General features: G+C 40.2%; 2 protein-coding genes across 2 annotated transcripts in view; one reads left to right on the top strand and one right to left on the bottom strand.

The window, feature by feature from the left end:
- The window catches only part of LOC119651000, a 614,818-nt gene that overhangs the window by 297,094 nt on the left and 291,198 nt on the right, over positions 1–26,526 (top strand). The window lies entirely within an intron of this gene.
- The window catches only part of LOC119650999 (actin cytoskeleton-regulatory complex protein PAN1-like), a 375,349-nt gene that overhangs the window by 155,605 nt on the left and 193,218 nt on the right, over positions 1–26,526 (bottom strand). The window contains exon 5 of the mRNA XM_038054284.1: positions 22,322–22,379. The gene's annotated coding sequence lies outside the window, so the exon portion shown is untranslated. The remainder of the gene's footprint in view (positions 1–22,321; positions 22,380–26,526) is intronic.

Raw genomic sequence — 26,526 nt, 5'->3', positions numbered from 1 at the left:
ACATCTACTTTGGGTTACTAATCACCAGTGGAATTGGAATTCCACATTCGTCACAGTCACTGTGATATTCTCTAGACAATGATAGGAACATATTGTTTACACCGACTCTCGAGACGTGCAGCTGAAGTATCTACGTCTTCCATTATTTTCATTTTTGCTGCGCTGTGATACTATAGTTCCTATAGATTGCCGACTTCATAAGATTCGACATTTTTGTTTTGGCTCTTGGGATCAGTTGCAAAAAGTTTCTGATGAAAATGTTAAGGAAAGCGCAATTGGAGACCGTTAAACTGCTGATAAGGGGTGTATTTATATAATTGTTTATAATTTGTCTATATACATATAACTTCGTATACAATATATGTACAACAACTCCATTATAATCTATCTAGATAAAAGTGCCTAAATGTTTAGAGCTGACAAAGGTTCTTTCGCCATTACCGACGAGTCTATTCGGCTCCACAAACTGCTTCCATCCCATCCCTCGCGTTTGTCTATCCAGTGACAATCAAGGTCTTAGTCATTCTGTCTGAATCGATTCTTCCAGCATATTCATGCTTCCTTACGTCACTTTTAATACGTATACCACATCGAGTTCATCCGGAACGGTGGAAAAAATCAGATCTGAAGTCATAATAGCAGATTATAAAGCTAATACCAATAGAAAGGCATAACTTAAGTAGCCTTTGATTAGCTAACGATAATGGCTTATCAGCGAAAAGTTGGGGTAGATGATGGCTGGCGCTACGACGCCACATGATGGTAATGTTATTGTAGCGAATGACTTGCAAATTGGCAAAAGGAAATGAATGCGTGGGAAGTTGTACAAAAATATCAATATAGTGATGAATGCCCTCGTATAGATTATAGCGGGGCTTAGGTGTTGATGAGGAAATGTAGATTTCTTAAGAATAGGAAGACTATACGAATAATATCGCATGACTGTGTACAATTTCAGAATAAAAGACGATGCATCACATTCGTATTGGAATTTGAATCTTCTGTTTCAACAATGTCGGACCTTCAAACGAACTTCAACGAACATGTCACATATCATGGTGCTATTTTCGTATAGTATGACTAGGAAAAAAGTAAATTAAATTGCATTTGATACACTACATGTGGTAATGGTAATAAAATTGAGAAATTTAAACTGGCGAATTTTGTACGGCTTTACTTTTATCGGGACCATCAAGAATTGATTTCATCCTTAAGATTCAAATGACATTGCCGCTTTATATCTAAGTCGGCTTTAGGAACCTCATCAAAGACAAATGAAGCTATTTATTTGAAATCTTGCTATATCTAAGTATTCTTGAAATACGTTATAGCTGAAAAGCTGGTGAAGGCTTACATTTCAAATGGATGGAACAATACCATGAATATTTGTCACAGGGAAGTTAAGGCTTTAATTTGATATCAATATTGCAGAAACTTCATTTATAGATATTGGGCACTATTACATTAGCGAATTTGTTACTGCTAATTGGATGAATTGCATCCATCTGTCACTATTTTTTCAGATCCAGAGCTATTTTCTTGAAGTCGATGACCGTGTAAGGGCTCATAGGCAGTTGCGGTTTTTTTTGATTTTAATAATTAACCGCACGTAATTATAGGCATACGCACTACACTGCGACAAGGTTTCAAAGTGGCGGTTGAATGAAGACCTGCCAGTAGCCGCTAACTTGACTGTACACACTAGGCGCTTATAATGCGCGGCTAACCGCCAGTTATAGTGTACAGGTGTACTTCACAGGCATGAACAACAGGGAGAAATGTATAGTTGATGCTCTCACGAAATTTTGTATCTTGTCTTTCTGCTCACACATAACGCAAGACTCATTCTCATCTCACATAACATCCACGTATGTTCTCAGTTCTTGCAAACAAATTGCAAATTGACCAGACTCGTGACGTGCTTGGAGTAAAGAATGAATCCAATAGTTCTTCATTTCCTTTGTTCCTTTTAAATAGTGATATAAATAGATAGACGGTCAATGGCGTCCATTTCGTGTGTGACCACAATGTTCACTGTTCAGTTGGCCAAGCGCTCAATTTACGCGGTTGGACAACCGCAGTCATTTCAACCGCGTCTTGCGGCTAGCCACATCACCCAAACATTAAAAAGTAATGACTTCTCAAAGTGGAGTTTTTGATATCACCATGGTAAAGTTCGAATTATCAAGCCTACCTCGGGAAGAAGAGAGGATGAGGAGGATATGAATAAGAAAGAGGAAGGTTCCCTTTCTAATCCCTTTGAAGCATTGTAGCGGTCTCTTCCTCTCAAGAACACATGGCACCTCAAAATGGAACCCCAACCCCGCAAAGGTAAAGGGGGGAGTGAAGGAAGAAGCGGGAGATCTCCTCTCTGAAGACTCCGTTGGAAAATCGCGACGGTCAACTTTCCTTCAGAAGTTACCACGTCTAAAATGGCGAAAGGGAGTTTGATATCCTTGTATATCATAGGTGATACAACCTGTCCTTTAACAGCAAACATTTTTCATATAGCAATGATATATGATGATCTTCTTCATTTCTGAATCAGTTGTATATTACGCGGTCGGACATACGCCAGTCATTTCAACCGGGTCTTGCGGCTAGCCGCGGTTCACAACCCGCGTCTGACAGCGAGGCCAATCGCGAAGGCGGTTAATCGCAAGTGTGTATAAGCCCTAAGCGAAAAAGCAATGGCCGTTTATATATTAAAAGTATTTGGTGAAACATAGTATTTTCCAGACAATTCCAGACAGTTCTTTAGACGAGACGGGAGGACCCACATTACACATGATACGAAAAGGTAGTACCGGTGAATGAATACAGTCTTGACCAGATATACACTGTTCCCGGTGAAAGGTTGGGAAGAGTGGACGAGCCCATTGAGTGGAATGTTTCTAGCGAATTGTATGGAAATAATTAGACGATTTCCTTTTTGTTAGTGGGTTATTTCCTCTCGCATCGTACTGTCTCATTTTTGCTTATTTTTTTTTTTGTTATTTCCGCCAAAATATAAAATCGTTGATGCTTTGAATATTTTGAAAATAATTCAAAGTAAAGGTATATTTTGGTACTTCTGCTGACCCTCTTGTATATGCTCACATAATTCCACTATGAAAGCCAGTATGTTTGCTTGTAGAATATACAGGGTGCGGCAGCATAACTTCCTTTTTTCAAAACTCAATAAAAACTATTGTATGCATCGGAAAATATTTATTTATTTTTTATAATGCAGGTACATGTCTAAAGTTTTTATTTACATTGTTTTGAAGATCAAATCTGTTAGGTGACGTCCCCCATTCTCCATACATTGCGTAAACCGATTTCTGGCGTTTGTCATGACTCTTGTTAGCATAGCAGGTGTTATGTTGGCAATTTCTTCTTGGATGTTGGTCTTCAAATCTTGTAGGGTTCTTGGACGGTTCACATAAACACGGGATTTCAAAAACCCCATAGGAAAAAATCACAAGGGGACAGATCGGGAGAGCGTGCCGGCCATTCCAAATCGCCTCTAATTGAGATAAGGCGCTCTGGAAAGTGTTCCCTCAAAACAGCCATCGATGCTCTTGAAGTATGTGCTGTTGCACCGTCTTGTTGGAACCAAGTGTCCCCCAAATCCAAATTTTCTAGCCGTGGGAAAAAAAATTCTGTAGCATGTTTACATACTGGTCCGAATTCACTGTCACTGTAACATCATTTTCTTCAAAAAACCAGGGACCAATAATTCCAGCTGAGGAAATTGCACATCACACTGTGACTTTGGGTGAATGCAAAGGCTTTTGATGCAATTCTCGAGGGTTGGTGTCAGCCCAGTAGTGCATGTTTTGTTTGTTAACCGACCCACACAAATGAAAATGGGCTTCATCGCTAAAGAAAACAATAGCACCGTCGGGAACGACATCAAGAAGAAGCTCACACGTGTTCATCCGAGAATTGAAGTCACGTTCTGAAAGTTCCTGCGCTATCGCCATCTTATAGGGATGAAAATGAAGATCATCACGAAGAATTCTTCTCACAGAACGATCGGATAGTCCAAGGGCAGATTGTGTTTGCGCGCAGAACGCCGTGGCGATCGCAACATTGACGCTCTCATTGCTTCAATGTTCGCAGGTGATCTAACGGACCGAGGGACTCCAGTTCTTCCTTTTGTCGCACTTGCAGTTTGTCTGAATGTAGTGACCCATGTAACAATTGATTTGCGGTCTGGGATGGGAGCCAACGGGGCTAAATTAAAGCGATTCCGAAATGCACGCTGTGTTGCAATAACCGAACATCCGCTTGAAAAGTAAACCTCATCGGCAAAGGCACGCTCCTCACTATTCCGACGCATGATGGCGACTGAACCGTGTCGGGACAAAACTTTACAGTATCCCCTCTTGAATGAGACCACTGGCGCTCCGCTATGACATCAACTAACTGAGTGGCGCGCATTTTAAAAAAGGAAGTTATGCTGCCGCACCCTGTATCTAAGATCTCTTCAGTATGTTTTCTGGGATTAGACATATCTTCTTGTCGCTACATTAGTAGTACAGTTTACAGCATTTTGTTTGCCACCGCATCCTTGCTCTGAGTTCGCCTATAGCGCTACTGCTACTGGGAACTTTCTTTGGTTCTCCTAGTATCCCTAAGTAATCTAGGAATCTCTAGCGTAGTAGATCCAAAGCAGACTATGATTGAATAGTCTCCAGTTCTCTATTATGAAAATTCCATTGTCAATGGGTTAAGCTTCAGTACAAAGTGAAAATCAAAATAGGAAAAAATCGATACGAGACCTATACTCTAAGAGGGACTAAACAGGAGGCATACAAGGTGATATCAGGGACGTATTCCACACGTCGTAAGTCCCTGAGCTGAGCAAAACCAGGAGTCGAGCTGGTGCCCTGCCATAATAGAATTAACAAAAACTATCATCCCGAACCTAGGTTTCCGAGCTATCGCAAAATATATTTGCCTTGGTATTGCAGCCTACAAACAAATGGCATTCAATATAATAGTGGAAGTTCAATGCCTTTAACATGCTCCAATCTAAGTCGGATTAAGAAGAAATAAATATTTTTTCTGTAGCCAACTCAGAGCTAGCTATTAGTATTACATTGCATTATTTGATTGCTACTCATAGTAAATTACAAGTATGCCAGCCCTAAAAAAACAAGAAGCTAGTTCAGGGTGAAATTGTTGGGAAAGTAAATCTAACCTTCCAAAGTAGATGAGTGATATCAGATAATTAACTGTCACACAATTGAGAAATAACTCCAAGTATAGTTTTTTGTTTGAGAATTGAGGGGTCCTGAATCCGCATTCGATCAATTTCGAGCCGGGCCAACTGGAGAGAAATCTATCCCCTTTTTTATTCCATGGACCCCTCTCCTGGTGCTAAGCGCCAAGTTTTTAAAAAAGATGACTTGAAGTTTCGTCCAGGCAGTATCCGACTGACTGACGGTTTCATGCGTAGACCACTCAGCAGGGTAGCCGGTAAGGGCTATATGTATTGATCGCTCCCTTAAAAATATTAACGACTACAACGTGGGTGCGAAAACCGCCTTCATCAGGCCTAAGCTTGGCGAAGTCAACTTTTTAAATCGACTTCCGTAGAGAGCAATTCAGATGGTAGAAAAAGTAGCTCTCCGGCTAGGGCGAATTAGTTGATTCGTAAGTTCAGAAGCAGGAAGTTTGCACTTCTCCTTCACTTTTCTATGCCATGCAGTTCAAGTGCGACCAACTCGTTGACCATCCTGGGGTAGTGGGTTCCAATGCACGATATAACTCCTAATGGAGTTGTCGCCGTTTCTTAATATGTGGATGGATGGATATCCATAAGCCTTTTGATAACATATCCAAGAGCATCTGGCCCGTACCCCGACGAGATTCTTCATCGATGATCTACCCATTGATGCAAATACTGAAAATCTTGGTTTTCTTAAAATTTATCTTCAGTTAAGCTCTGCTTAATTTCTTCTTCAAATTCAGAGTAACTTGGCAAAAGTGCAACTCCAGTGGCACCCGCGTCCGATATCGAATTCCTCTGAGTTATTACCTCGATGAAGTACATCACATTTATACTGCACTAATAATAACTATGTCGATCAAAGTTTCATGGTATTCGGGGCTTCGCGGCTGATACGGAGGTGGGCACAGTCAGCGTCCAGTTGGCGACTGGGTAGGGTGGAATCTACTCCCACTATCGAATAGTCGTTGACTTCAGATGGCGAAGGAACATCACTCGCCCGAAATCAAGGAGGATTTGACCCTCCTATAACAAGATCTAATCACGAGAGCTTTTGGGTTAGACGCTTGCAAATTCATACAGCATTACGGCAGTTTGCACACGGCACTGAAAATTGCGGAAAGGAAAAAGAAAGCCTAAGGCGATTGCGATTGTCCAACTCCAGCTAGAGTCAGAATGAGGATACTTGGTAAACAATTCCTTAGGTTGCATGGTAGGGAAGCTGCTATCTTTCGCAAATGCTGCGGACTGGCTCAGAAGATTTGAGCCAACTGGATTCTGCCCTAATTGACCTTTTCAGAGTTCAAGGTTCGCTCAACGTCGGCAAAGTTCGTTCTGATGGCAGATTGCATCATTAGCAATTTCACGGTGCTTTTCGTTTTCGGCAATTACTTTTGAATGCAATTGATTTGAATGAATTCGTCTTAACAACTGCGAAAGGCAGTGTTTGAGTTACAAGTGGTAATTATTGATGTCACTTGCATTAGTTTCGTTGCTTCCTGTTTGGCCTATTGATCTCAGCTTCCACAACCTATGCATTATTTATTATATCATGTGGTCCATATTTGTTTGACTTCTATCACAGACTGTGCCAATCTGCTTCAATTCGCATAGTTTTGGCGCGACTTGGCACAATGAAATTAAGAAGGGGATCAGCTTTACAAAAATGTCAGGCGATGACGGCTTTACGGTTTCTTACCAGGCCAGAAGCAAATCGTCAGACGCTACCTCACCTCAGCCCTGGGAGCAGCGTGACCGAAGCGGCTCGCAGATGTTGAGTGCTCCTTGATATAATTCGCAGTACACGACATGACTATGAATTATATTGAGCGCAAATCCGCCTTATTGACCAGAGCTTGGCCAGAGCAGAAATAAAAAAGAGGGAGTAAGTTGCTCCCCATTTGGTCCGGTGCAGAATTAAGTTGATGGGGACTTAGGACCACACAATTCTCAAAAAAAATAGGAAACAGCTTTGTTCTTGATTGAAGCTTCAAGATAGCACATTAATGCTTTAATTGCATTAGCTTTCTTCTGTTTGATGACAGATAACATGACGATTGTCCTCAAGGTCGCGACCACGGGATATCAACAACAATTCCTTTTGCCTACCTATTTTTAAATTCGTGACCCACCAATCTGCCCCTTTTCAATGCTTTTAAAGCATTTAAGACACGATGTTTATATTTTCAAACCCTAGCTTCTTCTATAAACTCATATCTTAATGGGATGCCGGATGCATTTTTTTGTAGCTAAGTAGCAGCATCAAATATTGACTGCAGATGGTACTCACTCTTGATGCTTACGTCTCATATTATCATAGTAGTAAAGAGTTACTAAGTTTATGGCCCTACCAACCATTCCAAGTAAGCTGCATGTGCCTCAGCCATAATAGTAAAAGAATACAATGAAGGATGTAAATCGGAAATGTCGAGATGTACATAAGTGTACTCATCCATGATAGTAAAAAATGTAATGTAGATTATAGAGTGCTATAAAATTGAACTTGAATTTATACAAGGACTGTCGAAACTCGCTATATAAACGTTATACATAAATTTGTATAGTATATACATACATATGCAACTTAAAGCTGGGAAAAAATGACTGATAGGATAAAATTAATCATTGGTTTGCACTTCAATGCCTAACATAGCTATTGCGATATCATATCGGAACTGGAAAAGGAGCGGAAGGAAAATATGTTTGAAATATGTACAGTGAAACCAATCATGACTATCATTCGATGGATATGAATATATTTACAAGCATCAAATGTTTGTACTTTTGCAAAGATAAAAACCTTGGAAATTGGTTACCAAGCCTACATCAAACACAAAAACTTGGTTGTATTTCTGTGGGCCCTGCCTAAATATTGTTAATCTGCCCAATGGTTTTCTTAAAAAAAATATTTCATGAATAATCTGTTATTTGTAACTAAAACCAGGACAATAACCATTTTTGTATTCAATTCCATACATATATATAATCCAATTCCGTAGATTATATTTTCATTATCAAGTTTTATTTCCATTGACAAAGCAGATTATTAGTGATGGAGAAAAACAATCATAATGAAAACCTTCTTTTCGCCTGAGATCCAATCACCCCTCGTACTCGGCTTTTGTGACAGAAAATGAATCCCCCTCTTCTCATCCAAACTACATTTAATTTGTCCCCATGCATCTCAAGTCTTTTTCCCTCATTCCATATATTATTGAAAGGTAGATTAAGTAATGTCCTTTTCGTTTACTTATTGAAGTAATTCAGTGTTATAATCTGGAGGAAACGTCTAGGTAAATTCTATGTTACTTGCTTCAGAATAATTTTGAGTATTGTCAAAGCTTATTTAATTAACTCTTATCATTTTCTGTTACTTTTAGGATATTTCCAATATTGCTTTTTCCATCTTTTCACCTTTTTATATATCTGCAAAAATTACCACGTGCCCAATAATCTAGGATCACAGGGCCCCAAAGTACCAATTTTTGTACAAAATCATCACGGGAGATCAAAAATGATCCTTTACTGTAAATTTAAAGCAAAAAAGAACCAATTTTGCATCTTGAGATTGCAAAACCATATTACATTTAAAGGCACTCCCAAGGAATAAATACGATAAAAAACCCTTCACCAGGCTCACTTTCAGGGATTAAATGAAGCCTTCAAAGAAAAAGCAGCCAAAGTGATCCCGCTTCATAAATATACCTAACAGCACTGAACGGCCCTTATTAAAAAACCCCACCTAGAATGCAATGGGGAAATTCTATAGCAGCTAGAGTACCCTGCAGCTGCCATTTATATTACTTACTTTCTTATCAATTAAGTGAGGTATTATTGGTTAATGAAAAGATTCTTGAAAATCGGCTCAACGGTTGTTCGGTTCACATCCGATCGATTTTTGGCGGGGTAGGATCACCGAACTGCCGGAGCAAGTAATTCTAGTGATGGAGAACACATAATTAATTAATGAAACGACATCGAGGATAAAATGAGCGGTGTACAGCACCTACAACTATTCCTCCGAATGTGAATCTTCGGGTCTAGATGACGGTCGTGTCAGTCCCTCCGTGGGCGCTGTCGGCATCCCGCTGATGACTGCCAAGGGTGAAATCGATTCACACTTGTTGACAGTCGCTGACTTCAGATGGCAAACACTCAAGACCTGCACTAAGTCAAGTACAACCCTCCTACAACACAACCTGATCGTAGAAGCGTTTTGGTCAGGCGCGCCAATACGCACAGAACTACGTCGATTTGCACTATAAGGAACTGTCCTGTCAGACTCGGTATACCCAATAACCCGCATTGTCGAGGTTGCAGAGAGGAAAGGAAGAATCTCATACCCTTCCTTCTTGATTGATCAACTCTAGCTAAACCCAGGCTGTATAAAAGTTTCACATGGCGAGGACCTTTGGGTGTCGCAACCGTTCTACCCAAATGATATTTATTTCGAGAAAACTCTCACGATAGGCTTCATTCCTCCCAAAACATTCACGTATCTTAACAGGAATGGTCTAATTCTTGATTCTGCCAATGATCCGGTTATGCATCATATACATAGGCGGGCCACAAACAAAAGGATAGAGTACCCCCCAAACTTGACTGCGGGGGCTCTGGAATTTGACTGAAGATACTCCGGAGCGAGAGCAATTGATATTAAGCGGGATGAAAAAGAGAAATCGTGGTACTGGTTTTGGAAAAATCCCATGAATAATTAGCAGGCGACTAGAGGTCATTATGATGATTACGTACAACTTCAGAGAAACAATCACCGGAAGAAGTATCAAATTTTGATGTAGGCTTCGAATTCTGCTCTCATCAGTAAGGGAATCGACTAACAAGTTGACGTTGAAACGAACGTAACGTACTGTATGCAATCCGAAGTCACCAACCAATCAATGTTAGAAGTGAAGTGAAAACCACCGTTTGTCAGGTATGCTGATATCGGGTTTATGGGTCGGCCGGATTTAGCGTTCATCAGTGGGGAATGGACACTGATAAATATAAATGACACATATCCGATGATCTAATGACTATCTCAGATTCTCCGCGATAATTTACCAGGGCAACGCATCTGTGCACACCGCTACAAAGAGAAAGTGTTTTTAGTAAGAGAAAGAGGTTTTGTTTGCAGCTGTGAACTTTCTGGTTGCCAAGTGTTTGTTTGTTATTGTTTTTATTAGCATATATCGATATGATAGCGATAGCAACTGGCTCCGTTCGAACGAGGTATCGCTCGAAGAAATCCGTCAATTTTGCATTTTTGCCAATTTTTACGACCCGGGGGTCGTGGAAACTTTCAATTTTCGTCGATTTTGGTGAGTCCCTCGGGCCGCCGGCTTTCCGCTATATCTTGCGTTTCCGACATCGTAGGGCGAAAATTCTTGCATTTCCTGAATCCAGGCCGCCTCCCTGTTCGAACGAGGTATCGCTCAATGAAATCCGTCGATTTTGCATTTTTGCCAATTTTTACGACCCGGGGGTCGTAGAAATTTTCAATCTTCCTCGATTTTGGGGAGTCCCTCGGGCCGCCGGCTTTCCGCTATATCTTGCGTTTCCGACATCGTAGAGTGAAAATTCTTGCATTTCTTGAATCCGGGCCGCCTCCCCGTTCGAACGAGGTATCGCTCGAAGAAATCCGTCACTTTTGCATTTTTGCCAATTTTTACGACCCGGGGGTCGTGGAAACTTTCAATTTTCCTGGATTTTGCTGAGTCCCTCGGGCCGTTGTTTTTCCGCTATATCTTGCGTTTCCGACATCGTAGAGTGAAAATTCTTGCATTTCCTGAATCCGGGTCGCCTCCCCGTTCGAACGAGGTATCGCTCGAAGAAATCCGTCGATTTTGCATTTTTGCCAATTTTTACGACCCGGGGGTGGTGGAAATTTTCAATTTTCGTCGATTTTGGTGAGTCCCTCGGGCCGTCGCTTTTCCGCTATATCTTGCGTTTCCGTCATCGTAGATTGAAAATTCTTGCATATTCTGAATCTGGGCCGCCTCCCCGTTCAAACGAGGTATCGCTCGGAGAAATCCGTCGATTTTTCATTTTTGCCAATTTTTACGACCCGGGGGTCGTGGAAACTTTCAATTTTCCTGGATTTTTCTGAGTCCCTCGGGCCGTTGTTTTTCCGCTATATCTTGCGTTTCCGACATCGTAGAGTGAAAATTCTTGCATTTCCTGAATCCGGGTCGCCTCCCCGTTCGAACGAGGTATCGCTCGAAGAAATCCGTCGATTTTGCATTTTTGCCAATTTTTACGACCCGGGGGTGGTGGAAATTTTCAATTTTCCTCGATTTTGGTCAGTCCCTCGGGCCGTCGCTTTTCCGCTATATCTTGCGTTTCCGTCATCGTAGATTGAAAATTCTTGCATATCCTGAATCTGGGCCGCCTCCCCGTTCAAACGAGGTATCGCTCGGAGAAATCCGTCGATTTTTCATTTTTGCCAATTATTACGACCCGGGGGTCGTGGAAATTTTCAATTTTCCTGGATTTTGGTGAATCCCTCGTGCCGTCGTTTTTCCGCTATATCTTGCGTTTCCGACATCGTAGAGTGAAAATTCTTGCATTTCCTGAATGCGGGTCGCCTCCCCGTTCGAACGAGGTATTGCTCGCAAAAATCCATCGATTTTGCATTTTTGCCAATTTTTACGAGCCGGGGGTCGTGGAAATTTTCAATTTTCCTCGATTTTGGTCAGTCCCTCGGGCCGCCGTTTTTCCGCTATATCTTGCGTTTCCGACATCGTAGAGTGAAAATTCTTGCATTTCCTGAATCCGTCCGCCTCCCCGTTCGAACAAGGTATCCCTCGAAGAAATGCGTCGATTTTGCATTTTTGCCAATTTATACGACCCGGGGGTCGTGGAAATTTTCAATTTTCCTCGATTTTGGGGAGTCCACCGAGCCGTCGTTTTTCCGCTATATCTTGCGTTTTCGACATCGTAGAGTGAAAATTCTTGCATTTCCTGAATCCGGGCCGCCTCCCCATTCGAACAAGGTATCCCTCGAAGAAACCCATCGATTTTGCATTTTTGCCAATTTTTACGACCCGGGGATCGTGGAAATTTTCAATTCTCCTCGATTTTGGTGAGTGCCTCGACCCGTCGTTTTTCCGCTATATCTTGCGTTTCCGACATCGTAGAGTGCAAATTCTTGCATTTCCTGAATCCGGGCCGCCTCCCCGTTCGAACGAGGTATCGCTCGAAGAAATGCGTCGATTTTGCATTTTTGCCAATTTGTACGACCCGGGGGTCGTGGAAATTTTCAATTTTCCTCAATTTTGGGGAGTCCCTCGTGCCGTCCTTTTTCCGCTATATGTCGCGTTTCCGACATCGTAGAGTGCAAATTCTTGCATTTTCTGAATCCGTCCGCCTCCCCGTTCGAACAAGGTATCCCTCGAAGAAATTCGTCGATTTTGCATTTTTGCCAATTTATACGACCCGGGGGTCGTGGAAATTTTCAATTTTCCTCGATTTTGGGGAGTCCACCGAGCCGTCGTTTTTCCGCTATATCTTGCGTTTTCGACATCGTAGAGTGAAAATTCTTGCATTTCCTGAATCCGGGCCGCCTCCCCATTCGAACAAGGTATCCCTCGAAGAAACCCATCGATTTTGCATTTTTGCCAATTTTTACGACCCGGGGATCGTGGAAATTTTCAATTCTCCTCGATTTTGGTGAGTGCCTCGACCCGTCGTTTTTCCGCTATATCTTGCGTTTCCGACATCGTAGAGTGCAAATTCTTGCATTTCCTGAATCCGGGCCGCCTCCCCGTTCGAACGAGGTATCGCTCAAAGAAATCCGCCAATTTTGCATTTTTGCCAATTTTTGCGATCCGGGGGTCGTGGAAATTTTCAATTTTCCTCGATTTTGGGGAGTCCCTCGGGCCGCCGGCTTTCCTCTATATCTTGCGTTTCCGACATTGTAGAGTGAAAATTCTTGCATTTCATGAATCCGGGACGCCTCCCCGTTCGAACGAGGTATCGCTCGAAGAAATGCTAATAAAAACAATAGGGTTTTTCAATTAAAAAACAATCTTTTCATTTAGTTAGGATGTGGCTGAACCTATTGCCAAGAAATTTTGTGTGAATGCTTGTGGTCATTTATATATAGTAAATTGCGGCAGTTTGTGTTGAGTTTTAGGGTTGCTCCTTATATATGTGATAAGGGGATGTAAATTTTTTTTATAAAATATGGGCATGTGGGATATCAAGTGAAAGGGCTTGATTAGCTCTTTTCGAAACAGATACTGGCTAAAACAGAAGGAAGTGAGGGTACAAAATATGAGCCCCCGAAAAATGTAACAGGTCCCGTTCTCGGAGCCTATCCAACCAAAGAATGCGACAGTGTTTGTTTAGGATAAGCACTCTGTTTATGTCGTTAAGATGAAAGTATACATGTCCTGGAGTTTGGTAATATAAGGAGTATTTTGCTTTCTTCCTATGTACCAATGGAAAACTGTGCAAAGGAAGTGAAATGATCACTTTCCATCCCTCGCATTCCCCCCTTTAGCAACCAATGTGAGAGCTGTGTGTCAGTACTAATTAAGATCATTCATCAGATACCCCACAAGACTATATTTGGTGAAAAAAATGTATACCCCGCTTTCGCATGTATGGGGACTCCCTCCCTTAAATCCAACGTAAAATGGTGTTACTCACTGTATGCGTGAGAGTTCAGAGCTCCCACCTTCCCACCAAATTTTATATCAGTAGGATTAACTGTTTCTGAGAAAAGTGCTTGTGACGGAAGATAAAACCTTAAAAATTATCCTAGAATATAGGGGGGTACCATTCTTATTAAGCTCATGCAATGGCTGGTCTACGGCAGGATTAGCGACGCGATGTGCTGGCCGCTTTCTGATAAGAAAAAACAATTTCAAGGATGCAAAATGATTCAAACGTATTTGGTCAAGAGTAATAGCAGATAAAATATAGACAAAATCACGCATGATCGTTAGAACCAAAGCCTACTTCATTCCATTAAAATTATTCGCCTTAAAATGTCTCCCCATGTAGTTAAAGCTTTTGCTGTATGAAATCATGATCTTGCCAATTTGCATGTAATCTTCGGAAACTTTGGGCCTAAATACGAAATAAAAACGAGTTTTAACCACGTTGAAGAAAAAGATCCTCCAGAAAATCTTCTCAAAGAGAACGGACATTCTGACATTAGTATCATGATGGCATCTTCATATAAATGACGTCATGATTGTATAGGCAATGATGAAAACAGATTCAACTGGTGAGGTAGGCAGTTAACTTGATCCGAACGAACTAGGTAGACTCTACGTCGACAAGGTAGGTCCTGCTATTTCAGGGAATGCTGAGTTGGATTATCTAAGTAGGTGGACAATGCTCGTGATAAATGTTAGTAGCCTGAATGGGCACAAAGATTGTACCATTAGCAGAGTTCGAAAACAGTTCATTGTTATAGCTTGCGGTGCAGCTTTTGTGAAGGTGTTGTAGAGCTCACTCTCCGCGCTGGCAAAAAACGATTCACACATTCAATTCGTTTTGCTTGTAGGATAAAAATAAGGTGAATGATCCTCTCCACCATTCTTCCTCCTTCCCTCATATATCTTTTTATTTATTTACATCTCCCGAAAATCTTGATAACTTTGATCAACAATATTAAAAAGTAAGAAATGACATTTTTCCAGATATAATTTAACATGACAAAGTAGCAGAGTTTCAAAGCAAGAAGGAAAGAATGAACCATTCATAACTTACCTCACCGGAGGAAAAAAAAATTCATATCATATACTGATGCTTTTGATGATATTGATCAAAGATTTTTCAGATCATTAATTTAGTCACAATTGAATTTTCAGCAACAAAAGGAAAAGTGTATTTAATGAACTTCTGAAAATAACACCAAATTCCTATACATTTCACTATACCGGACTATACTAATTATACTGCTATACTAGGAACTATTAAAGGAGAAGTTAGGATACCTATAAACAAATAAAGGAATTAGAAAGACATTGGTCGAGATCAGAGGAAGAATTTTTAGGTTTACTGAATGCATCAAGGAACATCTTGAAAGCTTAATCGACAGAATGCAGTCTTCCGCGTGGCATGCTGCTGCACTGACAATATTCACACCATTCGTATTGTGGAGAAGCGTATAAAGTTAGATCACCTTTTCTTGATTGATTTTAAGAAAGCTTTCGATATTGTGAATATGAAGAGGGAATGTATCTGGCGTGCTCTATGCAGTAAGGGCATTCTAACAAAACTAATACCTCTTTCAAAGCAATATATAATGGTGTCAACTATTACGTGCTGCATCGAAGAAATATCTCACAGGAATTTGAAATCGAAGGCGGAGTCTGCCAGGGTTACATCTGGCCATCAATATTTTTTCATGTAGTTACCGGTAACGTTCTTCATGCTTCTATTGCCGAAAGACGTGCAGGGTCTCAATAGACTATATCCTCTTTTCTCAATTCTCAACATTGAAATCAAGTTGAGAATGCTTTCTCTTTGCTTGATCGTTAAATACACCTTTCAGTATTGGTGTAATACACGAAAAATTATCACAACCGTTACTAAAAAGTTCCAAGCGTTCATCAATCCATAACTACGCTTTGAAATCGGGATTTTCTGGTCTGAGACAACAACGGAGAGCCCAAGATGACTAATGAGGACTACATAGTGCAGAATAGTAAAGGAGGAGTGCAAAGTTCTCAAATAATCATGAAGCGAATTGAAGCTCATTTTCCGGAACCGACAGTGATGTCACATCTATGTGGTTGACACGCTATATCCCAAAATGAGGTTTATTGAAGGCATATATAAATATCCATATAAACCGCGTTCACAACTGGTTTATGAGCAATCGTTTTATTAAAAAAGTAGCTTATTTTTTCGTTGATCAAGATACAGCGTCAATCCATGTGGATACACTACCGATTTACGATTGTGATATTTACGAACTCTTAACATCCAACTTGGCCATTGTTTGTAGAATGACCAGCTAAAATAGGAGTTTTTCATATCCAAGATGAATAATTCATACCTTCTCAGAGATCAGCTGATAAGTGATTTGTATATATGTCTCCTTTTCACTTCTTCCAACACAGTCTCTTCGTTGTTGTTGGTTACATTTTCTGACCATCTTTAGCAAGGATGTGTTTCAGTCTCATTATCATCACATTTAATGCTCTGTAAATAATAGACTCGCAGTAGTGAGACAAACAAAAGACGAACAAAAAGGTCTATGACGACTGGGATCCAAACGCAGGATCAACCATCGGGTTATCAATAACTGACTTGTGGGCTAAAAATGGAGCTTGCGTGCTTCGTACCTTTAGGCTGTTGGCGGTAGTCTGCCCTGAAGACTAAGGCTGATACATATGATTTTGGCCAAATTTCAATCATATCACTTGAGAGAGATCTATAGCCTCATGACAATGGAGGAAGTTGTGTATAATTACAGAAAGGAATAAACGAGTCCCTAGAACATGGCAGAGTAAAGTATATCGCCGCCTTCGCCAATTTTGAATAACAGAAGACCAGTCAAAAAGCGACGAACAAGTGAATTACCTGCCTTCTTCGAACAAAGGAGACATTCGCTATTCCAAGCGGTAAGGTCGCCATCTGCCTTGTAGGAAGTTCTTCCTAAAAGAGCGAATAATCAATGTACAATATACAAATCTGTACCATAAGCTCGAGGTCATTTCTAATTCTAGCGGGATAGCGCGGGAATAACGCTTTACATAAAGTGATTCATCAGCTTCTATCTTACAAGCGCCGGATGAACACGGAATCATATCAGAGATACTGGTGAATACATAAGAGTATATTTGCGGCAAGCATAGAAGTTTAACTTAACCCTGTGCCCACCATGACAAATCATACGATAAACTGACATAGTGCGATACTTCCTATAGACGTGCATAACGCTACTGCTCATCATTGTATTATAATCATAGTAACACGAAAATATTCAGAGAAGTAGACAAACTATGAACCACAGGTTTGACTAGAGTTCCAACTGGAATACAACTGGCCACTATACTTAAGCCGCTTTATTGAAGCTAGATTCCATAAACGAATTCCCTTGCTTTCTAGCCTGCTTCTCAACATTCGGTCCAAATTTAAAGCGTTCTCCATTGTTATACTCGGGCATAATGGAAATGTTAATGGGCAATTCGCATGGGACTAATGAGTGGACATTTGAAATTGATTGACCAGAAAATAGGAATTGGTTGAATAGTAATTGATAAAATTTGGAGATTTAATCCTTCAATATACCTTTCTTGTTGATAGTCTTCAAATTGGGCAAATATTTGTTTCCAGCTTAAAGTTGTTGATTTTCAAAATAAATTCGTTGCTGTGTGGTGTTGAATTATTATATGCATGCGTTTACTAACATAATCAACATTCAATACAATGCTTACAAAATTCTTGATAGTAAGTTCGTATTCCTAACTGAAAATATTCAAATCGATCGACCAATTTAGAGAAGCAGATTTACGATCTGGCATTACCAACAAAAGAAGAGAAACTGAAGTAGTCCAGCAGCAGATTGAAATAAAGCACAAACGATGGATGCTACACAATATAATTCTTAATTCGAATCTCAATACAGGAATAGTGAGCCACAAATTAGCCGGTTAAGCAAGAAATATATCGAAAAAGAATACATCGTTAGCTATGAAAACGATACCAAACAGGTAAGGGCAACTAACACTGAAATAAACGGATTAATTAGGATACAGGTTTTTTCAAGGTTTCGATTCGACCGTCTCCATTGTAAGACTCCCTTGTCGTAATGGCATAAAAGAATTGTTCTTTTCGGTCGGAATAATTAATAGTAGTTGGTTTTATGCTGAATTTGTAGTATACTCATTCGAAAATAAATGCTTTTATCTATCGGAATCATATACCTGGAATGGTTCAGGTTTGATGATATTTCCTAACTAGAGCGGTTTTTGGTAGAAATGAGTAATAGTTATAAATTGCCAACCTTGAATGGAGGAATCCTTAGGCGAAAGAAATTGAGGTACAAATCAATATGTGAATGACTCTACAATGCACGAAATAGGGAACCTATATTAAAAATGCAATAGTCCCACATTCGCAAAATGTGTCGTGGATTACCCCGCCGCTAGCGATCAACATACTTAGAGGAGTAACACAGCGATATAGTTTCATTTTATGTAAGGAAATATATTACTTCCCACATTTGTCCAAAAATGGAATGATCGCCTCATGCAACACGGTCTCAGATTGAATCTGAATAAAATTTTTGACAAAAGATCCGCATGAAACAGGCACAATCACCGTCAGCGGCAGTGACCAGCCCAGAACTGAGTGATTTAAATATATCATGTTAATGCTTTCAGTCAATGGAGAATTGCGTTATAAAATTGCTTCACGCATTAACGCAACCTGGATGTAATAGCGTTCCACAGCCGGTGTTCTTTGTGATCGAAGTATCACCGAACGTTTCAAATCTAAAATTTACCGCAATGTCGTCCGTCCTGTCACTCTCTATGGTTCTGAGTGTTGACCGACTATAAAAGAGAATAAACGGCGTCTTGCGGTAATGGGGACGAAAATGTTGCTTTCGACTAGTGGCGTAACACTCCGTTATCAGATACGAAATGGGAATATCTGCAGCGATTGTGGAAAAATTGCGAAAGAGGCGAGTTCGATGGTATGGTCACGTAATTCGCGCTAATGAGAATTCATTTGGAAAGTTTGGTCTGAACATCGAAATCGATGGTAAGCGACCCAAAGGCCGGCCAAAACAACGGTGGCTTGGCCACCTCAACGAAGAATACTCCACAGTCGATGATATTTTTAATCATATTTTTACTGACCATAAGTCCAAACTATAACACCCTCCGAAAATTGGGGAAATTTATCCGTTCAGATCCACTCATTAGAAAGTTCAAAGTTCAAGTTCTCACAAATTACCCGTCGACAGTCGCTTGCTACCCAGTTTGCTGTAGAAGCGTGGATACCCAAGATGATCTGGTCATCTGGGTCAACTAGACTTTAACTACAATCACAAAAAGCTGGCACTATCCCTTAAAAGAGGAGAGTGACGAAAAATGAATGAGCATGTTCGCCAGCACTTAACATATGTTAAGTACAGCTGTACTGTAGAATCCGTTAGCATGTCTTACGCACCTCAGTGTTAGCCATGCTTAGGAATATGGTAGATCACATTTGAAATTTCAATAACTTTTATTTTATGCACAAAACTTCACGCGTCTTATAGGCATTGGGGCCACAGTGGGTTTCTTATAATGATGGCGACCACAAAAAATCACTGAAATATAGAAAAATAAAAATGGAAATAAAGCAAACGAGTCCGGAAATTGGAAATTGAACGCTGAGGTACTAAAGGTTTTGGGTTTTATTGTGTAAAGAACCTTAACTCCCTTTTTTGGATTTTTATATAGGAATGAGGGCTTATTGAACCTCGCCGTACAAAGTCGTAGTGTATATATATGCTGACGTTCTATGATGATACTGACATTCTATGTATGTGCATATGATGGATTAGGTTAATCTACGCGAAGGGGATCATTTTCACCTTTTTCGCCAACTTTGTCAATAGTAGTAGGAGTTTTTGTTTGAGGTCTGGATTTATCTGCTGGATAGTACTGATCGAGACGTTTCAGCTGATGCTTCACGTGTCTATGTTTAGAGGAAAAATACACCCGTCTTGTCTGAACGATCTCATTCACTGCATCCATGTAGGTCCACAGCTTCCCTCTTTCCGCCCGATTTCGTGTCCAGGGAAATTTCTTCGAAAGTGAGTATGAGGGACCAACAGATGGATGGACAACCGGAGAGCAAGCTACTATACTTTCATGATTTAGGATGCAATAAATTCGTACGAAATTGATAATTGTGACGTGTTAAGTCTTGGTTATTAAAGACAAAATTTTCATCAAGCTTAGTATTATGCGCCAGAATATTCTTTAAGATACTCAAGAATAAACTTTTCGGGCCAATTTTTTTAAAAAAAAGTAATATATTATTAACAAGTTTATTAGAATAGATATCAGAATGGAATGAATTTTCCGACCTACATTTCATATAGGCGCGAATTATTTGTGCAATTTTTTGACTCCTCACTTCCCCATTATTTCAAAATTAAGATCTTTTTATGAAAGTACTTTGATTTTATACCTCACACAGGCACATCTCCAGAAAATAAATTTTAAACCCCACAAAAAATTAACATTACCCGCTGTACGGATGGAATTTTAAAGTTCTCATATGTCAAAAAAATTTTCTGTCAATCGGTGAACTCGCCTTCGAAAAAAGTTTGAGTGACAGACAGGCAGACGGTATACTCATTTTAATAAGATTTTATTTTACACTAAACCTTTGAAATAAAGCTTTTTATTTAATAACTTCAATTCATTCACCTGTTTAAACTTGTAACGTTCGCCCTATCCTCCTTATATACATGTACAAGGTTGCCATTACTATCTTTGCAGGGTACAGTGCGTAAATCACACCTACGCGTCGTCGTTCGGGTTCACCTGAAATGCGTTTTATCTCCTCACGCCTCCTCTTCCAGCCTCGACTTCCTCGGACGCCCATACTCCTCTTCTATTGTTCTGCGCCAAGTGCCCTTGGGAGTGGATTCCACTACAAGGCGTAGCCAGCAATGTTACTATCAGGTGTGACTTATCCACTGGCACTTTAGTCTTCCCATCATCTCCCGAACGAATGTCAGGCTTGTGCGCCGATCAAATTCTTCGTTTGCAATCATGTTAGGCCACCACCAGACAGGTGTTCACGAAGGCTTGAAACTTTCGAGTGGCAGTGGCGATACATTAGTTACTCCCATATAGCAACACAGAAAGAACACTAGCACAGAACAGTCTCAGCTTGATCTTGGTGTTGAGCTAATTGCATTTGCAGATTTTATACAAGGCATTCAAAGCGGATCTTGCACGGTTAATGCTTCGGGCAACACCCAGTTCGGTGTCACCGCCCGCAGAAACCACACTTACTAGACATATAAATTGATGATTGCTTCGATGCCCCCCGTTAGACTGAGTCTAATTCTACTTGCCTCTCTCCCCAAATCTTGGAATCTTTGGCCGAGGTTCATGACTCGGTGCGACAGCGAAGAGTTGTCGTCAGTGTAGTCGAGGTGCTTGAGGAAAAAGATCATCATCCATTGAACTCATTCACGTCCTCCGGACAAGGCAGCATAAAGGTCATCACCGATAACAAGAAGAAATACTGTTCCGAAATGATCCGCAGAGTATTTATGCGATCTGTGGTCTACTCAGTAGAGTCTGGAGCGTAAACCAGCCTGCTCTCCGTCGATCAAGCTTCTAATGTTCTTTGATCCATTCCAGGATCAAAGAAAGCCGCATCGGTCTCCTCCAATTGACATACTCAAAACGGGTGCCCTTCTTTGGAATCTTAACGACAATCTCATTCCTCCTCTCTCTGGGAAAGATCTCGGATTCCCAAAATTTCTCGGATTCCACAATTCCCATGCAGGTAGCAGATTCGAGGTGATTGCAAATGCAGCGATAAATAAATCGGCTGGGAGACCATCAAGCCTAGCTGCTCCATTTCATTTGAGTGCATTGATAGTCAAAATGATTTCTCTTCTGCTTTGATGGACAGTTGGATTCGTATCCAGTCCAGTGTTCATCTACATTCTCTGGCAGGTTACTCAGTATGCCTGCCATCTGATGAGTGAGATGCAAGTACTGTGGAAGCCCACTGAAACAGCGATGGTTTGATATGATAGACAATGATCTGAAAATCGCTCGACTACGCCTAGGTAAAAAACCGTAGCGAACCCCAGAAGTGAACAGGACAAAAATCAAAGTAGAAGAAAACGAATACCTACTATCTACACTGTTACCGGGGATTTCCCATTTCCAATGAATTTCCAGAAAATGGATTTATGTATATGTTTTTGGAAAAATCACGCGTGCTAGAAGCTCGAGGAGACAGTAAAACCATCGTTTCCGCTCTCATAATAACTAAAGGAAGCAAATGTATATAAACGCCGCTCTCAAATAAATAAAAATAAAAATAAAATTCAAAGCATAATTGTATAATAAATAGACTCGTTGATAGAAAATAGCTGATACTTACAACCAACTCCTTTAATCTCTTCACTGGTAGTCTTGGGGTACTTTGACGAAATGCGACCCTAAAAGAGAAAAAAATAAAACATAAATTTAGAAGTTCCCGATTCCGAAGTTATAATACTTTAATTATGGATAGAATGTTAAGGAAAGGTCGCACTTCAGACATGAGAGGTTTTGTATATTTCTTATATGAAAATGTTTCATTATACGACGATTCCGTTTACACACATATGAATGTTGCCTGAATTGATTGGAAATAGACGAATGTGACTTATTATGTTTTAATTAGTAATAATAAAAAACCCGCCACACTCATCAATTTTCTTATAGTACTCTTTTCCGTTTAACCAAACCAGTAATATGGGAAATACTCAAGATAAGCACGTTGATAATACCGGGGAGGTGACGAACACAATCATAGTAGACACGGTCGACGTACAATCAGAAAGAATTGAAACTATTCTCATCATCCTCACTGCAACAGTAGGGTGCTCCTTTGCGTACCAACTGTATAAGGACTACAGACGCAGCATCAAAAAAAAAAAAAAGATACACCGAAAAAGTCTGACTATAGACATAAACTACATAGCAATCCTTTCCTGAACCCTTCAACCTTAAGAAATTCCCTACGAATTGGTTCCAAATCTAAATCTGAGATTAGAATAAAAAGGCTAATTATATTAGTTATTAAAAAGATTAATTGTATTAGTTATAAGCGCTTAGCTATAAATTTATAATAAGACTTGAACAAAATAACTCTTTTCAAACACTGGCTTGATAGAGTGAGAATATTCTATTTTAGTATTAAGATTCGCCACACTACAGGCTAGAGACCAAAAGGTCTAATTCTTGTTGTAAAAAAAAAATGTTTCTCTGTAAAAAAAAAAAAAAAAAAAAATTAGTAATAGTACAATTTCCTTCAAAACTCCCCATATCATCCCTAACAATTTATTTGATACCCGGAGTGGTTAGGTTCAGAGAAAAAAAATATTGCAACGAGCATTTATATTGGTGGATAGGTATAATTTTCCGCAAGATATCCTGGAAGTCTGAACACGTGCAATTCAGGAACAGAAAAAACAAATCTTCTTAAAAAACTAATTATTAGCAGACAATTAACAGCTGAAGTTGTAGCTTCCATATTTCTGAAAGCATATTTCTTTGTTTCCTTCTCCCGAACCGTTAACGACTTTGTTTAAGGATTAGGAGAGTCTTGAATCCGCATCATTTGAAGATGAACCGATCAATCAGGAAGAAATTTACTCCCAGTCCACGGACTTTTTTACTTTAGCCAAGTTTAGGCCTCAAAGAAATCGGTTTTCACACTCTATGTAATTCGCATCCATGCGGTATTTGCGATTATATATACATAAAGGAACGATTACAGCTTGCAGGCATTTTCAGTCACGCTGCTCCCAGGGCAGAAGTTAGGAAGTGTCTAAGGAACCACTTCTAATCAAATCCCTCCGATCTTAAGATTTCCCCACATCCCTAAATCCTTTTAAATCATCATGTAGTTATTTATTTGAAACCATTAAAATAATCATTGACTTGCATTTTGTGTATAATTTGCATCACAATGCTACGTGTCTCTACCTACTAGCACGCAATTCAGTACATTTTTATGCAGCGCATCGACACCGACAATAAGGAAGCATTTGTTTATGTGTTGCAATGAGGTTGTTAACGCATACAGCAATATATGCATGTAGGTAAGCGTAGCCTACCCTTTGGTCATTGTGAATGACAGTCGAAAGTTCCTCCGTTTTATATAACTGCTTTATGACCTACAAAAATGCAAGTAATTGGTCCCAGGAAGCAAAAAGTTATTGGGAAAAACAAGTGGCTCGATCGGGTTTTTATTTTCGAATTTTCAATCAGAAAAATCAAAAATCATAGACAATTTCGAGGGGTATAATAATATAGTATCCGAATAGCTCAGTGGTTAGAGCACTGGGTCATACTGAAGGCTGCGGTTCAAATCTCACTGGTGGCAGTGGGATTTGTATCGTGACTTAACGTCGGATACCAGTCGACTCAGCTGTGAATGAGTACCTGAGTCAAATCAGGGTAGTAATCTCGGGCGAGCGCAATGTTGACCACATTGCCTCCTACAGTCTACTGTGTACCGTTACGGTCTTAAATGAAATGCTCTAACACACTTCAAGGCCCTGATCCAATATGGATTGTTGCGCCAACGATTATTATTATTATAATAATATAATATATATATATAATAATCGAAATTCTTTTCAAGATAAAGGAGCTGTCAAAAAGCGTTAAAATACTGCATGTGAATTAGTGTGAGGGGGAGGACCATAAAAATAATTATCTGTAGGCACCGTTAGGGTATATTTCACCGTTCAAACTAACGACTTCTCACTTCGTCAGCGTTTCGACAGGAAGGAAGTGTGCTTGTAGCTTTGAAGAAAACGCCTCGTGCGAAGGGAGGGAGGAACATTTTGCAACTCGGTGAATATTAGCTTGCAGGGTCAAATTCAATACACTTGCAAATATCAGATACCAGATTTGATCGGAAGGTTTCGTGTGTGCCTCGTCCTGTGTTAACGTTTGATCAAGTTTTCTGAGTATATTTTTGTATGCTGCCGACGCTAAGCTACAACCGATTTTACGCCCGGTTAATGGTAACTTTCTCTGAAGTCCTCGGTGTTGATTTCCAGGTAATTCGGCAGCATTCCGCCATTTAACTTTATAGATTATTTAATAAAAAATAAAATAACTAATAACGCGTTATGGATTAGTCTTCTAAAATAACTAAGATAACTATCTCTAGTACTAAAATATTCATCCTGGAATAAGAGCTGATGCGAAAAAGTCCGCAAAACGCAAAAAAGGTTTTGTAGTAAGTAGCTTATAGTTCTCGCAAATACCTGACGATGCTAAGAAGTCGATGAAAAGGTGGTGCAACTGATGGCCATATTCCAACAGTTATTCCATTGCTTGCCAAAGAGAGAATGTCTGATCTGTTGCTGATTTACTTGGAGTGAAGTCTCTTTGGTATGGCCAATGATGTTTTGGGCATATGGCGCTATCCGGCCTAGCAATATAGCGGAGATTATCTTATAGAGGGTACTCAGCAACGTGATACCTCTATAATTGCCGCACTGGGTGATATCTCCCTTTTTATGTATCAGACAAATAATGCCTCTTTGCAAGTGGTCAGGCATTGATTCGCTGTCCCACACTCTGAGCACAAGTTGGTGAATCACTTGGTGTAATTGGTCGCCTCCACATTTAACAAATTCGGCTGCAATTCCATCGGCACCTGGCGACCTATGATTTTTAAGCCGATGAATTGCACAAACTGTTTCTTCTATACTTGGTGGTGGCAGTATTTGTCTGTCGTCTTGAGTTGGCGGGACCTCCAACTCGCCGATATTCTGGTTTATGTAGGGGGCAGATAATGCCTCGTTGCCAGTCGTCAGGCATTAATTCAGTTGATGAACCACCTCTCCATATTTAACTAATTCGGCGGTAATTCCATTGGCTCCTGGGGACTTATGGTTTTCAAGCAGACGAATTGCACGCACCTTTTCTTCTATGGTGGTGGTTTTATTAATTCATCCGTCGTCTTCAGTTGGCGGGACCTCCAACTCGCCGATATTTTAATAAGAGGTTAGATATTGTCTTCCATTTGTAGTTAAGTCTAGAATTAATAGACCAGTAGCCTACTCCAAACTACAATTTTATTTTATAGTATATATATATATTTCAGGAGCAACTTACCCCCTTCATCAGTACAAAGCTTGACCATCAAGGTCGCCGGCAATGATGATATAGTCATCAGCAGGCACGTTACAAGTCTTTTCATCGAGAGGCATCTTTCTCGGCATCAGGACGACCTGTCTGTGTTGCGTATGCGGTGAAGAAGTGAATAGTGTGATCAGCTGAGCTTCATCAGCCGATCATCAAATCGTTCGACTTCTTTAATGGCATCACAGGAGGCAATGCCAACACCGTATTGAGTGTGTGGGCTACCAAAATAGAGAAGTTTATAGCCATTTTTACCACATTCGCGTTGAACGTCGCAGCTCTTGGCACCAGACCATCGCCCAACTTCTAGTTTTCGGCTTGTTTAGGTTATGGCATCGGTGTGTTTCCTTCGAGGATCACGGACTATCGCTTACTTGTCGGTTCATGGCAAAGTGGCTAATAAATAAATAACATTTGTCGTTGGCTCATTGATAG

The sequence above is a fragment of the Hermetia illucens genome, chromosome 3 (assembly GCF_905115235.1).
Source record: "Hermetia illucens chromosome 3, iHerIll2.2.curated.20191125, whole genome shotgun sequence".
Taxonomy (NCBI): Eukaryota; Metazoa; Arthropoda; class Insecta; order Diptera; family Stratiomyidae; genus Hermetia; species Hermetia illucens.
The sequence above is the reverse complement of the archived record's forward strand: the minus strand, read 5'-3'. Positions and strand labels throughout refer to the sequence as shown.